Genomic DNA, 18,583 nt, shown 5'->3' with positions numbered 1-18,583 from the left:
GTCTAATAAAACATGTATAGGGTGTGTACCCAGATGACCACAAAATATTAATAAAAACGAAAGACCTAAATAAATGGCAAGATACAGTGGCTTCACGGGTTGGAAGAAAAAATACATTAAAGATGACAATTTAGCCTAAATTATCTTCTAATAGCAATTCCTACCAACATCCCAACAAGATTAATTTGTAGATATAGACAAACTGATTTTTAAATATGTATGGAAACAAAAAGAAACAAAACTAGTGAAAAGCTGGCAAAAGAGAACAAAGTCTGAGGGCACAACACTGTCTAATACGCCACAGCTGGAGTCCAAGAGACTGTGATATTCCACAGATTGATGGCTCTGAATAAAGAATACAGAAACATTTTCACATAAGCAGTCAACTAATTTTTTTTATATTTTATTTTTAGGGCTGCACCTGCAGCATATGGAGGTTTCCAGGCTAGAGGTCAAATCAGAGCTGTAGTTGCTGGCCAACACCACAGCCACGGCAACGTGGGATCCGAGCCACGTCTGCAACCTACACTACAGCTCACAGCAATGGCAAATCCTTAACCCACTGAGCAAGGCCAGGGGTTGAATTGCATCCTCACGGATGCTAGTCAGATTCACTTCCACTGAGCCAAGACAGAAACTCCTAAGCAGTCAACTAATTTTTTTAAAAGGTACAAAAGCAACTCAATAAAGAAATGGTAGTCTTTTCAACAACTGAGTTTTGAACAACTGGACACTAAGGACAAAATAATAATTAAACAATAAAATCTTAACTTGAATTTCATATCTTATACAAAAATTAACTCCAAATGGATCATAGATCTAAATATAAAACGTAAAACTAATAAAAACAAAACTTCTAGAGGGAAACGTGGAACAAAAGCTTTAGTCTTCATGACTTAGGGTTAAACCAAGAGTTCTTATGCATGATACCAAAAGCAGAATCTGTAAAATAATAGTAATAATAATTTTAAAATAAAAATAAATAAATCTGTTTAAAAATGATAGACTGGAGTTTATCAAAATGAAAAACTTTTTCTCTGAAAAAAGACCCTGATAAGAGATGGCCCACACACTGGAAGAAGATATTTAAAAATCACATATCTGACAAAGGATTTATATTTAGAATATTTTTAAAGGTATTTCAAACACTAAGAAAACAAATAATCCAATTATAGAATGAACAAAAGACTTGAAAAACAAGTATATACAGAACCAAAAAGCACATGAAAGGGTATTAAACATTAATTAGTAGACAAATGAATATTAAAACCATGATTAAATACCACTACATGCTTATTAGAATGTCTAAAATACGAAATAGTGACAATTCCAAGCACTGACAAGATGTACAATCAACTGAAACTCTTATACATTAAATGAACTATAGGATAGATTTCAAAAGTATTATGCAGAATGAGAAGTCAATCTCAAAAATTTGCATGCTGTATGATTCTTATTATTCTTGAAATGCCTACATTATAGTGATGGAGAACATATTAGTGGCTGCCAGGTATTATGTTTGAAAGAGTGTGTATCCATAGATAAGTGGCAAAAGGGAATTTTGTTTTGATAATGGAACGGCTTTGTATCTTAATCATGGTTGTGGTAACACACATCTATACACAATAGTATCTGATAGAACCACACACACACACACACACACACACACACACACACACACACCCCTTGTGAAATTCAACAAATATTTGTAGTTTATTTAATGGTATTGCACCAATGTCAATTTCCTGGTTTTGATCATATACTATGGTTATTATCATTGATGAAAATTGAAAGAAGTATGCATAAAAATATGTGTACTATATTTTCAAATTTTCTGAGTACAAAATTATTTCAAAATAAAGTAAAAACTAAATAAAACCTCAAGTAAAGCTTCTTCAGAATATCTTAGGTTTTTACTGATACTCTTGTCAATGTCCACTGCCCAGCACCAGGGCAATTTTCACAATTCAAGCTATTGGTACAGCAATATGTACTTTAAAGTACCAAAGTATGTATTAGTTACCTATCTCTACATAGCAATACCCCAAAACTTAGCATTTAAAAAAAGGTATCATCTCACACTGTCTCTTAGTGTTAAGAATCGAAGGAAGGCTTATCTGGGTAGTTCTGGCTCAGAATTTCTCATAAAACTCCAACTAAACTATTGGCTAGAGCTGCAGGTTATAGTCACTGATGATCTGACTGAGCCTGAAAGTTCTGGATTCCTTTGGAGGAGTTATCCAAGAGAGAATAAGAGAATGCACCCAAGAAAGAAGCCACAATGTTGTGGTAGCCTAACCACAGAAATGATATCCCATCACTTCTGCTATAATCTATTTGTCCAACATGGGTCACTAAGTCCAACTCATACTCTAAAGGAATAGAACTAAATTCCACCATTTGATGGGAGGAATATCAAGGAATTTGTGGATATATCATTACAACTACCACAAAGAAAGGAGATTCTGTATGTTTGCTGAGTGAACTCTAAAGTAATTGTTTGTGTTCTGATTTGTGCACATGTGTAATGAAACTAACCATAGTCTGGGTGGTGGGAGGGGGGAAGCAGAAAGCATTAGGCCAAACAATACCTCATGTTCTGTGTATTCCCACCAGCTAGAAGTGGAAGAACTTCATAATGACAGGGGCATTTGACGGTGCTCTTAGAAAGTTATCTGCTTACTAATGGGACTAAGTCACTGCTGTAATTAAAATTGAATTGAATCTAGTCCAACGAGTCTTAAAAGTAAGCCTCAAAATGATCCCTATGATTTCAAGTAATTGTCTACTAGGATAAAGTCCACTGGATTTAAAGAAATAATAATAAGCAGCAATGATGCAAAATTCTCATTCTTTTGCAGCCAATAAAAATTCTAGATATGAAAAAAAGCAGAAAAATGTTTCCCACAACAAAAAAGAAAATAAATTAGTAAAAATAGATCCAGACATGATACCGGAGTAATAGAAAGAGCCAAAACAATCATTAAAACAGCTATTGTAGGAGTTCCCGTTGTGGCGCAGTGGTTAACGAATCCGACTAGGAACCATGAGGTTGTGGGTTCGATCCCTGCCCTTGCTCAGTGGGTTAACAATCTGGTGTTGCCGTGAGCTGTGGTGTAGGCTGCAGACACGGCTCGGATCCCACGTTGCTGTAGCTCTGGCGTAGGCCGGTGGCTACAGCTCCGATTCAACCCCTAGCCTGGGAACCTCCATATGCCGCGGGAGCGGCCCAAGAAATAGCAACAACAACAACAACAACAAAAGACAAAAAAAAAAAAAAAAAAAAAAAAAAAAAAAAAAAAAAAAACAGCTATTGTAGATATGCTATAACTTTACAAGAAGATAGAAGAACATAAATCTGATGAGGAGGGAAATTAAAAAGACCCAACAGGAAATTTTAGAGATAAAAATACAATATTTTAAATGAAAAACCCACTGGATGGTATTAAAAGATTAAACACTTCAGGAAAAAAAGATTAGTGAATTTGAAGACAGAGCAATAGAAATTCCAAGTGAAGCATAGAAAGAAGAATACAAGAAGAAATGACTTGAACATTGGTGAGCTATGGGGATAACAAATGGTCCAACATATGAGTAACTGGAGTCGTAGAAGGAGAGAAGAAATGGAAGTGGGATGAGAAACTATTTGAAGAAATAAGGCTGAAAATTATTCAGATTTGATGGAAACTATAAACATATATATGCAAACAGAGCATACCTAATGAAAAATATAGCAACACATATCTTGATCAGATTGCTAAAAGCAAAGTAGAGATAGAAGATCTCAAAACCAGCCAGAGGAAAAGACATGAGGCAGAGAAACATAAGAGTGACGTCAGATTTCTCATCAAAACCCATGCAAACCAGAAGCAGTAAAGAGGAAAAGAAGATGAGGGGGAGAGAAAGAGAAAATCCTTTAGCAGATATAATTTTGTAAACATTTTCTTCTTGTCAGGGGCTTGCCTTTTACTAAACAATGTCTTTGGAAGAGCATTTTTTAAATTTTGATAAAGTCTAATTTATTAATTTATCCTTTATGGTTTGTTCTTTTGGTTTCCTAGACATTTTTGCATAACCTAAGATCAAATACTTTTCTCAAGTATTTTCTTCTAGAAGTTTTAAAGGTTTTCTTTTTACATTTAAGTCCATGATCCATTTTGATATAATTTCGGTAGATGAGATGAGGTAAGGTAAAGTATCATATTTTTATATTTGGATCTCCAACATGATTAGTAACTAAAGAAATAATGTTAATACATATTAAAACACAGGCAGTTAATGCTACACACACATTAGAATGAAGAAAACTTAAAATATCTATAATTCCAAATATTTACTGTGGTGAAGAACAAGTAGACCTCTCACACGTTACTGATGTAAATGCGAAAGGTTACAGCCACTTTGGAAAAAAGTTTGACAGCTTCTTATGTTTCTTAAATATACATTTGTCATACAACTCAGCAACCCAATTCCAATATATTTACCAAGAAGAATGGATACATGTATATACAAAAGACTACTGGAATTTTCACATCAGCTTTTTACCCATAATAGCCTCAAACTGGAAAAAGACAACAATATGCCCCTCAGCTGAGTGGAGAAACAAATTTTACTGTACCTTTTTAGGGGAATTTCCCTTGGCAATAAAATGAACAAACATTTGCAGCAACAAATATGTTGCTGATTCAAGTAACAATGTGTATGGATCTCAGAAGCATTATTCTAAGTGAAAGAAGCTTCCATTTATTTGAAAGCCTAGAAAAGGTAAAGTGATAGAAAGGAGATCAGTGCCAGGGGCTGGGGCTGGCCTGAAGACACAGAGGGCAAAGGGGTATGAAAGAACTTTGTTGAGTGATGGAAATATTCTGTCTCATGATTACGGTACAGGTGACATGACTGTATTTTTCAAAACATTTAAATTGTACATTTAACATTGGAAAAATTCATTGCATATGTTATATCTCAATAAAAGAATCAAAGAAAGGCAATATGAATATGTGACATACTCACTGCTTCCCTATGAGGCATTAAGAGGTATATGTGTAGGAAATAGGAATTCTCCTATAGGATTCCCCAGGTAAGTAAGAGCTACCTCTGCCCATCTACCTGGATGCTCAAACCATGAGCCCAGGAAGTCACTCTTGACTCATTCTTTTTTTTTTTTTTTTTTTTTTTGTCATCAACATGAAATCAATCATATCATAGATTATTTTAAAAGTAGCTTTTTAAAATTCATTTACTCTCTCCAACACTTCTGGCCATAACCTGATGCCATCCCATCTGTAACTGTAACACCAACTCACCTGTCTCTTGTGTTCACTTTGTCTACACCACACTCCAGTTTTCACTCTGTAGATAGGGTGGTTTGTTCAAATGAGAGTAATATCCCCTAACTAAAATCCTCCAGTGGCTTCCTATCATACATAGAATAAAATTCAACCCTCTTCACATAACTTAAAGGCCTGGTGTCATCTGAGTTGCTTCATGTCTTCAGTCTCATCACATACTACTCTTTCCTTTTGGTTCTCCCTCAATTCTTAAAACATATTATGATTTATTCAGCCTCACGACTATGTGTGCTATTAACTCTGCCTGAAATAGGTCCTCTTCCATTTTGTACATGAGCTTAGATAACTCCTACTTATTTTCTTCCTTCCTTCCTTCCTTCCGTCCTTCCTTTCTTTTCTTTTTTAAAATGGCTGCACCTGCAGCATATGAAAGATCCCAGGCCAGGAACAGAATCCAAGCCACAGTTGCGACCTGCACCACAGCTGCTGCAATGCCAGATGCTTTAACTCACTGTGCAGGGCTTGGGATCAAACCCACACTTCTCCAGCCACAGGAGCTGCTACAGTCAGATTCTTAACTCACTGTGCCGTGGCAGGAGCTCTGACTCCTACTTATTCTTACACACGTGTCTATTCTTCTCTTCCTCAAATATAATAAGTAGCAGGTTAGGTCTCATTGTTTTATGCCAGAATAGTACCTGGTTTTCTACTCACAGTCTTCTGTGATCTAGTATTTATTTGTAATTTTTTACTATTTAACTTTGCTCAAATCCCTGCAACTATCCCACAATTCTGCTCCCTTGGGATAATCACTGCTAGTTTTGTGCCTTTCAGACTATTATAAAACAAAAACACATTGACAAATGTCAACATAATAGTATATGACAGACAAAAATGAAATATATAAATACACATAGCTTTTCCTCTCTCTTGCCTTCTAAGAAACATGCTCAATTCCTACTGCTCAGCACTTGGGTCAAGCACTTGGTTAATCACATGAAAACTAGTCTTTCAAATCCAGGTAATGCAAAGAACAGTTAGAAGAAAAAGCATACCTGAGAAGGAAAGAAAAAGTAACAAGGAAGAAAAGATCCTGTGAAAACTGAGTTTCACTGAACTTTCGGAGAAAGTAAGACGAAATGTTGTAGTGGCAATTTCTATGCTGTGATCAATGGACTTTGAAAAGACTTATAAAAGAAGAAAAAAGATTATTACAAAGTTTTGCTATATGTTATATAAACTTTTCAGCAGTTGAAAGGGTATAGACATTTTATTGCTATTCTTTTACCAATTCTTTTACCAATCAAAGGAGGGGTGGAAGATATAGAACTTGCATTTTATTTCTGAGGGCAACACAGGGCTTGAGGTGTCTAGATTTGTTTGGATTTCATGTAAAAGTCACTACAGGAATTGATTCTACCTAAAGAGGCATTTTAAGGTCCCTCAAGAGTAAGAGAGGCCAGGATTAAAATAAAAAAATCAATAAAGTGTGTCATAATAAAGTTCTTCAGCTTCATGAACTACAAAAGACCGTAATTTCATCTTTTTTTTTTTTTTTTTTTTTTTTTTACCACTTCTATCTTGTATATAGTTTCTTTGCGCTTAGAGTTTACTCATTATTTACACATCCAATACTAACATGTAATGATCTAGGGCCAAGAGCTTCCTTCTTGGACATTTCCATTGCATTCTGTGAAGCTGAATCCTCCTCAGTAACAAAGACCATCACTGTTAACAATCATTATCTGAAAACTAGAACCACTGTGTCTACCAAAAAGCCTTAAGCATCCTGTGCTATAAAATTTAGGATCTTTTGGTTAGCAGTATGCTTAATTCCAACATCATTTGAAGGGCTGCATCTTAGAAGAAATGCCCTAACCTCGTAAACACTCAATAAATGTTTATTGAATCAATGAATGAATGAAATCAAAGATAGCAGCATTTGTATGTGATCCTGCCAGAAGTGGGAGGACATGGATGAGATTAAGATACAGCTTTTAGGTCTACAGTTCTATGGCTATTTTAAGTGCTCAAGATGTGTGCGGTGTGTGTATATGTGTGTGAGAGAGTCAGAGACAGAGACAGATAAAGAGAGGCGCTAAAAAGGGTTTTTAGAATAATTTTGAGACAACAAGGATGTCACTAGCAAAAAAAAAAAAAAGTTTGGAAAACACTCCCTTTGTTGATTAGTGATGGGAAATTAACCACTAGCATGAAACAGAACTTCATATTAGCAGGGTGTTGTGGGCCTTGGCCCTGTTGAGGTTATGAATGCCCATCATTTGACCTCCCTTCATGCGTCAAGGGAGAAACATCCTGGGGCAGAAGGTCGCTGATACCCAATCAAGTAACCCCAAGTCCAGGTTCTCACTCCCCTTATCCACGGGGTGCAGACTCACGACCTAGGCTCGGGTGACTGGCTGTACATACTGGCAGATCTGGAACAGGCGGCACAAAGGAAAGAGGCGTAATTTAGAATTCCTTTCAACGGCAGTGGCTAATAGCTGTGATGCCAAAGTGCCAATAGTAGGTTCAGTGTCCTGAGCTGGCTGTAGGAGCATCCGAACCAGCTATTCCAGGGGTTCAGCCTTGGCAATAATGACAGCTGTCCAGCTTCCTGGAGTTTCTGCCTGCTTTCAGAGCCTGGTTTTCTAACTATCCCATCCATTCTTTAAGCTACACAATGACATAACTGTATTAAATTCTTTGCTCCTAACGCTAACTGGAATCCAATTCTGTTGCTCCAAGCAAGACTCATGACTTAAAACTGCTGTCAGGGAGTAGGGGCTTGGGTTGAAGGCAATGAATATTCTGTTGGTATTCATCAGAAGGCATCTCTCGGTCCATGACATACAACAAGATTTCTCTTGAAAATATTGTCTCTAGTCTACTGAAATGAAATATGTACTGACAGCAGAATTTTCTGCAACCATATACTTACTGCATAGAATTTAAGAAATGTGGGATGGGTTAACTCTTTCTAGTGGCCCTAACACAAGGTCAGTAAGAGACCCAAATTCCAAAATTCTCAATGTAAGCAATGTACTAGAATCCATGGGCTTCTATGAGTGGACTAAATCCATCTTTAACTCCTATTACTTTCAGAAGGTCCTCAGTTTATTGGGAAGAAGAAATCCAAAGGCCAGAGATTAGAATGCTGGAGGGATTCAGTCGGGTGACAGATATGATCCCAAAAGGCCAAGAAGTTGTTCCTTTCTCCAAGGCCTAGAAAATAAATTCATGGAAGGACTAGTGTCATCTCTAAAAATACACACTTGTCTACAGCTATACCACCCTGAACGGCCCTATCTCATCTAAAAATACACTAGCATCAGATCTTGGAAGCTGCAGTGGGATGCAGGTGAAATGGCTCCCTGATTCTAATGGGGCCACTAGGACCTTGGGTGACAAAGTGGGACTTGACCTCAGGGGGAAGGCTCTAATTACTGGTAATATAATCGAAATGGCCTGACAGAGATTATGGTGGTGGCTAACTTATCATAGGATTCTTGGGAATGAAATGGATATTTGACCTATATTTTAAAAGTATAAAAACAAAATATAAGCAAACAAACAAAAAAAAATATCCTCTATGTCTGATGATTCTTAGCAAATGTCTGGACCTGACAATACACAGCCTGAAGTCCCTTGAATGAAGGAAAGTCTAGACACCTCTGAGGAGACCTGACAATTACATCGTCTGTAAGCCAATCATCCTGCCTGCCTGGCAGAAAAGAACCTGTAATTATTGCCTCAGATTGTGTCACTTTGGGGAATAGAATATGTGCAGGTCTTTTGAGTCTTATTGTTCGACACAAGCTCTGAGAAAACACCAATACCTGAGGCCCCCACATCCATGGCAATTTACCTATTAAGAGTGGGAACTCCTGAAAATCATAAATAAATTTTGGTCTGAGTCTCCCCAGTGAAATCCTGAATCCACACTGTATTTATAAGACCATTGTAATAAATGCACTCCCAAATACATAATGGCTGAAACACAATAGAAATGTATTTCTCAGGTAGGTGACAGACTGAGCAGGTGCTCCTTATACATTAGAACCCAGGCTCCATCCTTCTCGGGGCTCTTCCATGTCCCATAACCTTGCTGGCTGCACCCAGAATGGTATATATCTCACCTGTTCACAGACTTTTGGCAAACTTTGACTACAGGATTTTCCCTATATACAAGGGATGGTGGGAAATACAGCCTAACATTTCATAGAGTGGGGTTGTGGTGGGAGTAGATTTTAGTGAAAATATAGTAATGTCCATCACAAGCCTGTGGTTTTTTTTTCCCACTTGCTGCATACATACTAGGTATAGAGACACTGAGAACTGGCAGATCTCTCCAGGGGGTTTCCAACACCAAAGGTAAGGCTCTATGATGGTAATAAACAAACTGGAAACCACTAGAAATCCCCTCCAAACCAAAATTACAAATAAAAGTAACCCTGAATTACTATGAAACTGCAGAGATCAGTACTGCCATCAGAGACTTTGACGATGCAAAGGTGCTGAATTTTTTCCCCTATTCTTATTTAACTCACCTGTGTAGAGGACAGGCCCTGGAGAGTAATAAATGATTGCAGCATAATTAACCAATTTTTCACTGCTCTTCAAGATGTGACTTTTTTCTTTCTTTTTTCTCCTTTTTAGGGCTGCACTTGTGGCCTATGGAAGTTCCCAGGCTAGGGGTCCAATCGAAGCCACGGCTGCCGGCCTGCACCACAGCCACAGCAATGTGGGATCTGAGTGGCGTCTGTGACCTACACGACAGCTCACAGCAATGCAGGATCCTTAACTCACTGAGTGAAGCCAGGGATTGAACCCACATCCTCATAGATACTAGTCAGGTTTGTAACCTGCTTAGCCACAAGGGGAACTCCTAGATGTGGCTTTTTTACTTGTACAAATAAATGCAGCCTCTAACAGTTAACTTGTGCCTTGGTAATACTGTTCCCTTGATAATATAGAGCAATGGAAACAATTTGTATTTACCTAAAAGAGATCAAAGGACAAATTTCTCCTAGATTGTGTCTATTCTCTAATATTTTCTGTAACTTAGTCCACAGGAATGTTAAAGATTATATTCCCCCAAGGGATGTAATGCTTGTTCATTAGACAATAACACTGCTGATGGGACACAGAGACCATGAGGCAGCCATTCTTGGTGGAAAGCACAGATATTAAAGATTGAGAGATTAAGGGCCTACCACCTCAGTGACATTTTGGAGAGTCCAGGGATTTGGAGCAAGTCAAAAACTCCCTTTCAAAGTCAAGAAATTGTTTGCCATACCTTGTTCTCCGCTGGTAAGAAAAACCCTCTGTGTGTTCTTCAGATTTTGGAAAAAATGTATGTCTTCGCCTTTCCACCCTATTTACTAGTTGACAGAAAGGATGGTACACTTTGAGCATGGTTCAGAGCAACCAAATTTTCTCCAACTGGTCTTGCTGGGGTGCGAATAGCTCTGCCTTCCTATTCTATAGACTCAGGAAAGTAAGAGGGTCATCAGGAATGCGAGTGCTATCCCTGTCTAGAGCAGTGACAAGACAGGATTAGAAAATCATGGTTCCAAAGCCATGTTACATCCCTCTCTGCAAAGAGCTGTTGGTTTTTTTTTAAAGGCCTCACCTGCAGCCTATGGAAGTACCCAGACTAGGGGTCAAATTGGAGCTGCATCTGCAGGCCTATGCCACCGCCATGGAGCACCAGATCTGAGCCACATCTGTGACCTATGCCCTAGCTTGCAGCCGTGCTGGACCCTTAACCCACTGAGCAAGGGCAGGGACCGAACCTGAATCCTGATGTATATGATGTCGGGTTGTTAACCTGATGAGCCACAATAGGAACTCTAACCGTTGCTTTCTTTACAAAAGTTTTTGGCTTTCTCCTAGGCCATGATCAAGATGTGACTGCGGTCCAGCAGATAACCATCTGCTGCCCATGATAAATCAAGTGCTATTCCATTGTACCAGGATATTACACATGGAGGTTAATGAAGAACGGAATGAGTCTGTCTTGCTTACCACCACTCTCCAGATTCTAGAGCAATACCTGGAATATAACAGTTGCTTAGTAAGTATTTTCTAATAGATGGAAGAAAGCAATAAAAAAAAAAAAAAGAATAGAAGGAAGAAAAGAAGGGAGAGAGGTAGGAATCTAGCAAAACTTATCGGGAAACACTCTCACACCAGTTAAAACTTGCATATACAGGATTAACTCCAAGCAGGTTCAGAAGGCCTCATTTTTCACTGTTCTCTCAAAAGATGAGCATGCTGTGCTACTCAAGTCTCTCCCACAAAACTTATCTACTCTCCCATGGGACATTCACTGAGACTGGTTGAAAATTAAAGCAGAAAAAATTCAGCCCTGGCTCAGAGGTTTCTACGTGTAATTTACTGGCACCAACTACAACTGGACTATTGCAACGTTATACCAACTCTGCAGCTGGTGTGAAGGACAGTGGGCTGAATTTCAAGCAGGACACCTTTTCTGCCCACCTGGCTGGAAAGAGGCATGGCATGAAGTAAGTTTCTATACTGATGAATGAATGGTGGTTAATGGTTTTCCAAGGCTGCAAGACACGAGGAAGGATTCTGACTAAAGGAATGGTGAGAAAAAAGCCTGTATAAGAATTATGTGTAGTGAGTTTCTGTTACGGTGCTGTGGAAATGACTCTGACTAGTATCTGTGAGGATGCAGGTTCGATCCCTGGCCTCTCTCAGTGGGTTGGGGATCCCACATTGCTGTGAGCTGTGGTGTAGGTCGCAGACTCAGCTCGGATCCTGCGTTGCTGTGGCTATGGCATAGACTGGCAGCTACATCTCTGATTCAGCCCCTAGCCTGGGAACTTCCATATGCCTTAGGTGTGACCCTAAAAAGCAAAAAAGAAAGAAAGAAAGAAGGAAGGAATCAAAAGAATTATGTGTAGGAATTCCCTTGTTGGTGAAACAGATTACGGATCCAGCATTGTCACTGCAGCAGCTCTGGCCACTGCTGGGGAGTGGGTTTGACCCCTAGCCTGAAAACTTCTGCATGCTGGGGTTAGAGCCAATAATAATAATAATAATAACAACAACGACAACAACAACAACATGGATGATTTTTTTTTGGCCATGCCCATTGCATAGAGAAGTTCCTGGGCCAGGAATCAAACCAATATCACAGCAACAACAATGCTGGATCCTTAACTCACTGAGCCACCAGAGAACTCCATGCATACGAATTTCTTGAAGTGGAAGTTCAAGAACTTCCCAGAGTAAGATAACTGTATCCCACAGGACTGCTCCTCAAATGCCCCCCTCTGTGAAAGTGGGGCTGGGCCCTGGGTTATACAAAAAAGCATCTCTGAGGACATCAGCAGCCTCTTTATGCACACGTTTGCTATTGATCAGTGAGAGAATAACTGAAAAGCATTGGGGGCATGTAGAAAAGCTAATTGTTAACTTGCAGCATCTACTTCCCTCACTAAGGTTGATCCAGCCTCTACAAGTGCCGATTCTCTAATATATCAGCAGAAAAATATCATTTTAGTTCCTGGGGCAATTTGAATAATCTTCAGTTGGGGAAGCATTTTGAAACAACACAGAAAGGCTAAAAGTCATTAAAAAATTTGAATTCACTTTTAAAAATGTATTATAAAATATAATTTAGGGAAAAAAAAAAACACTGGGTACACAAAAGGTTCCTATTCCTAACACAAAAGAGCTCCTAAAAATAAACTTTAGAAGAAAACCAGCAGTTGGAAAGAAAAAATGGGCAAAGAATAGAATAAATCACTGAGACAAGAGGAAATGCAAATGGGAAAAATTGAATGAAAAATTGCTCAACTTCACCACTGGGGAGAGTAATGAAAATTATGACAAAAGGTCTCATTTTGATCTTTTTTTAATGCCCTAAAATAAAAAGAGTGATAAAAGTCAGTGCAGGTGAAATGTGAGAGGTAGGATCAGTCTTACCTTTGCTTATGAGAGTGGATGTGAAGCACTTTTTGGAACTGGAACTGGTCATCTTCAGCAAACTTTAGGGCACATTCTGTTGATCCTGCAATCCTACTTGAGAAAAACCATGCTGGAGAAGAGCCCAGACACCTGAGGACACAAGACAAAGATGTTTAAGCACCACTGTTTATAGCTGCTCTAAACTGGAAGACAACATCCATGTCCATCGTTTAGGCAAATGATGGAATGATTTACGACTCATTTTACCTCCCCACCCCGCCCCCCGCCCGCCATACTGGGCATGCGCAATTTCCCAGGTCAGGGATCAAACCCACACCACAACATTGACCCAAGCTGCTGCGGTGACAACGCTGTACCTTTAACCCATCCAGGCCACAAGGGAACTCCTGGGCTCATCTTACATTTTTTTTTTTTCTTTTTTAGGACCTCAGCATATGGAGCTTCCCAGGCTAGGGGTGGAACTGGAGCTATAGCTGCCCGCCTGCACCACAGCCACAGCAACGTCAGATCTGAGTTGTGTCTGTAACCTACACCACAGCTTGTGGCAATGCTGGATACTTAACCCACTGAGCAAGGCCAGGGATCAAACTTGTGCCCTCATGGATGCTAGTCAGATTCGTTTCCATTGAGCCATAATGGGAACTCCTCATCTTCCTTTTTTCCAGCTTGGGAGACATTTGTTTTAAATTTTTACAATTTTCTCCTGATATGTAAAAAAAGGTATATATTATAAAAATTTAAAAAATCAATGTAATGGGCATAGTATTTGCTTTGATATACAGAGGGAGTATATATTTGCATGAATATGCAGAGAGGAATGGCAGAGCATACAACGAGCGGTTGAAATACATCAAAGGAAAGAGAATGTAGGTTAGTGGGGCAGAACTAGAGAGAAACTTTTCATAATGTTTTCTACTGTGTCATTGAATTCTCTGTACCTTTTTAAAAATTCCCTAAAAAATTTTTAAAGGGAAAAACTCACAATTCAAAGTGGTCAATGCTTCTCTGTTTTGCTTTATTTCTACTTTTCCATAATTGACTCATTAATGTTTATTGAGTGAAAGTGCAAAGAGAAAATAAGTCATTCTCCAACAATTGCCTTCTAAGAGAAGACTTTAAATAATACCACAAATTGTTCAGGAAAAGCTCTTATTTTTTTTCTACTATGATTTAGCTGTTAATTATTTGGGCATGTGTTTTAAACCTATGACTGATGATGCCCTTGAGGTTTTTTTTTTCCAGCTTGGGAGACATTTGTTTTAAATTTTTACAATTTAACAAAAATACACTTGATCCATAGAAGAAACTACTCTGGCCAGAATACCTCTTACTACATTAAGGTCACATATCATATGACTATTTAAATTAGAACCAGAAACTTATGTCTTCCTGTTTCTGGAAAGCCTTTCAAATATTATCACAGGATAAATAAACTCTTATAAAAATTCAAGCTAGATTATAAACTGGTTTTCCATCTCAAAAGCATACATAAATGTGCTAGATCTTGATTTTTGTTTTAAAATGCTTTGTGAAAAATGGTGTTGTTGTCTTTGTGAAAGCAACAATGTATTTCTGTTGAGCTAAACAGTTAATTTATATCACATTAAACTCATGATTTCCAAATGTTCAATGTGTAATTCTATACTATATTTACAAACTTACATAAAAGATTTATTTAAATATATGTGCATGTGTGTGTTACTTCAAATATATTACTTCAAAAGCTTTTAAAAAATATTTAAGGAAACCTTGCTTTAGCACAAAATCCACGTGTAAAGGCTCAAAGACAGAAGAGAAAACTTGTTAGGTACAACAATGACACCAAACAGCTACGAATAAATAGTATGGCGCTAACAGGTCTTGCTTCCTTATTCTCGTCCTTATCTAACCAAAATAGCCCCCTTCTCTGAAGATAAGGAAAAATAAATTTAATACTTAAAATATTTTTATTATAATGCAAATATTTATGGATCTAATCTCAAATTCTCCGTGAAGAGCTATGAGGGACTTTCAGAGATGTGTACTTGGTGCTAAAGAACTTTATGAATTATAAATTAAGATTCAACTTGTTAAATGTAAACGATCAGTGAGAAATCGGAAAAAAATTTCAGTAATATATTTAGTTGATATACGGTGTTTTACAAGAATAAAGAGGGAGGAATAAAGAGAAAAGGAAGAGAAATTTATAGACGGATCTAAGCTGCAAAGCCTCGCACTAACTGGCATAGTTTATTCAGATTTCCTTGGCTGTCTAGTTTCTTTTACAAGCCCCCAGGGTAGGGACTGTGTCTGCTCATTGCCAGCACTCAACAAATAATAAATATCATTATTAACAGCAGTACCTGTGGGTAGAATTTGTATGAGAATTATTTTTTAAATAGCACTATTCAACAGAATGCTAATTGGATTGCCACTCAAGATTTGCTTGATCTCATGTGCATTGTGCTAAGGAGAAATGCTTTAACTGATCATTCATACTTTTCAAAATACAGCTTAATGAAAAAGCAATTTCGTAAATTGTTGGGGGCTGTTTTATATCACACAGTGTTGTGTTCCCACAGAACAAACCAATTTAATGGAATTCACTAGGCAGTTTAGTCTAATCTGAAATAGAAAATTGTTATTGCCTGAAAGTTTGCATGTGTGTTGGATATGCAGAAATTTCTAGAATAATTAGCATTCTTGGTTTCAAACACAAAGCCCTTTCTCACCTTTACACTGAAACCCATCTATCTGAAAATTAGTGGTTTATGCAGAAATTAATTCAGCTGTTTTAATTTGATGACATCAGTTTAATGATACATTTACATGCACACACTAAAACTCGTTGAATCAGATAAGTAACTTCTATTGGATTTGTTTGTTTTTATTTATTTTCTGATTGTTTTTACTCAAGCAATTCAAAAGAAGTAAAGTTAAGTTTAAAACACTTGATTGGTCAAATCATTGTCAGAAGTGTAAAGTTATGGGCTAAATAACAAATGAATTTTATTTTCAGAGATCTGAAAAATGAAGTATACAGAAAACTTCCTCATCTGTTACTATGTTTTTGACGTCCAGTATTTCCATTTGACTCTTTCCTATAGTTTCCAGCTCTATGCTAAAATTACCCTTGTGGCTCAGTGGGTTATGAACCTGACTAGTATCCATGAGGATGCAGGTTCAATCTCAGGCCTTGCTCAGTGGGTTAAGGGTCTGGAGTGCTGTGAGTTGTGGTGTAGGTTGCCTATGCTAATTGGATCCCATGCTGCTGTGGTTGTGGGGTAGGCTGGCAGCTGCAGCTCCGATTTGACCCCTAGACTGGAAACTTCCATATGCCACAGGTGTGGTACTGAAAAGCAAAAAAAAAAAAAAGAAAAGAAAAAATTACTCACCTGTTCTTGTATGTTGTCTAACTTTTTCATTAAAGTCTTTAACATATTATTCATAGTTTTTTATTTTGTTGTTTTGTTTTGTTTTTTAAAGGGCGGTACCTGAGACACATGGAAGTTCCCAGACTAGGGGTCCAATCAGAGCCACAGCTGCCTGTCTCCACCACAGCAATGCAGGATCCAAGCCAAGTCTGTGACCTACACCACAGCTCATGGCAACTCTGGATCCTTAACCCATTGAGCGAGGCCGGGGATTGAACCCAAGTCCTCATGGATACTATTCGTGTTCATTATGAGTGAGCCTTTGTGGGAACTCCTATTCATAGTTATTTTAAATTTTGTGTCAGTTCTACCATCTGGGCCATATTCAAGGCTGGTTCTAATAATTACTTTGTATCGTCAGCCTTTGTTTATTATTGACTTTCCAAATGTCTTATAATTTTTGTTGGAAACTGGGCATACTGTATGGCACCATAGATTCTTTTTTTTTTTTTTTTTTTTTTGCCTTTTTGCCATTTCTTGGGTCACTCCCATGGCATATGGAGGTTCCCAGGCTAGGGGTCGAATCGCAGCTGTAGCCACCGGCCTACGCCAGAGCCACAGCAACGCGAGATCCGAGCCGCGTCTGCAACCTACACCACAGCTCACGGCAATGCCGGATCGTTAACCCACTGAGCAAGTGCAGGGACCGAACCCACAACCTCATGGTTTCTAGTCGGATTCGTTAACCATTGCGCCACCACGGGAACTCCGGCACCGTAGATTCTGAGCAAGTTTAACTCATGCTTGGAGATGAGCATGCATTCCCTTCTTTGACACTTTCAGTATGGGATTTGTGCTCATCTAGTCAAATGTTGGCTTTGAAATTTGGTATTGCCACGTTTAACCTCAGTGTGCCCACTGCTTCATATTCCTTTAGTTAAACCTCTTGTTTAGGTGTGGGCTAGTACACCAGGGAGTACGTCTCTGTGTCTGCGCCCTGAGGATAATCTATGTCTTACAGCTCTTTCAGCTGCATTCCACCATCATTTTTACTAAGTGTTTGTTATCTTAGAGGTAGGAAATGTCTCAGTTGACATTACTAAGGAATGTTCTCAGAAATCCCCTCAGTGTTTCCTTTGAATACCTGCTGGGGTTCAGGAAAGGAAAAACAGTAGCCCCTTGGAGCCACACACTCGATGCTAGTTTATATTTGGACTTTAGCAATTTACCAAGACATTTTAGCTGAGTCTTCTTACAAGATGATAGGCCATATGATGATGTATGTTCCAGGTAAGAAAATATGTCCTTTGGACTTCCTGTTGTGGCTTAGCAGGTTAAGAACCCGACTAGTATCCATGAGGATTGGGTTTGATCCCTGGCCTCTCTCAGTTGGTTAAGGTTCCTGCGTTTCTGCAAGCTGCAGTGTAGGTTGCAATCCAATGTGGCTGTGGCTGGGCCGTAGGACGGAAGCTGTATCTCCGATTCAACCCCTTGCCCAGGAAGTTCTAAAATAAAATAAATAAATAAATAAAATACCATCTTTGCTATAAAGCTGGTCTCTTGGTTTGATGCAATATAATGTGAGGTCCCATTCTAGGGCATTCATCATTCCACAAAACTTCAAATAGTAGTGTTAGCTGAGACCCTTTGCATAGGAAAAGGCAAACCCCAACGGAACACTTATCTATTCTTCTGGGAACAAATTGCTGGCCTTTCCAGGATGAGACAGGTAAAGAGTAGGCAACATAGTATCAATTGAGCAATTGGTTTCCTCAGAGAATGGTGCCAAAATGGGGATTTAATGTTGGTCTTTATGTTTTTATTTTTTATATTTATTTTTTTCTCTTTTTAAGGCCACATCTGCAGCTTATGGATGTTTCTGGGCTAGGGGTCAAATTGGAACTGCAGCTGCTGGCCTACGCCACAGCCACAGTAATGTGGGATCCAAGCTGCATCTGCAACCTACACCACAGCTCA

The 18,583-nt window shown here is 38.4% G+C and overlaps 1 protein-coding gene across 1 annotated transcript in view; it reads right to left on the bottom strand.

Annotated features, from left to right (window-relative positions):
• Window positions 1-18,583, bottom strand: part of ADAMTS19 (ADAM metallopeptidase with thrombospondin type 1 motif 19) — a 467,308-nt gene that overhangs the window by 274,008 nt on the left and 174,717 nt on the right. Inside the window, exon 4 of the mRNA XM_085014505.1 lies at window positions 13,251-13,382. The gene's annotated coding sequence lies outside the window, so the exon portion shown is untranslated. The remainder of the gene's footprint in view (window positions 1-13,250; window positions 13,383-18,583) is intronic.

The sequence above is a fragment of the Sus scrofa genome, chromosome 2 (assembly GCF_054392235.1).
Source record: "Sus scrofa isolate SSC_HxYL_T2T_F1_AM1 chromosome 2, Sscrofa_HxYL_maternal_Yorkshire_Landrace_v2.0, whole genome shotgun sequence".
Lineage (NCBI taxonomy): Eukaryota > Metazoa > Chordata > Mammalia > Artiodactyla > Suidae > Sus > Sus scrofa.
Note: the sequence above shows the minus strand (reverse complement) of the source record. Positions and strands in the feature narration are given on the sequence as shown.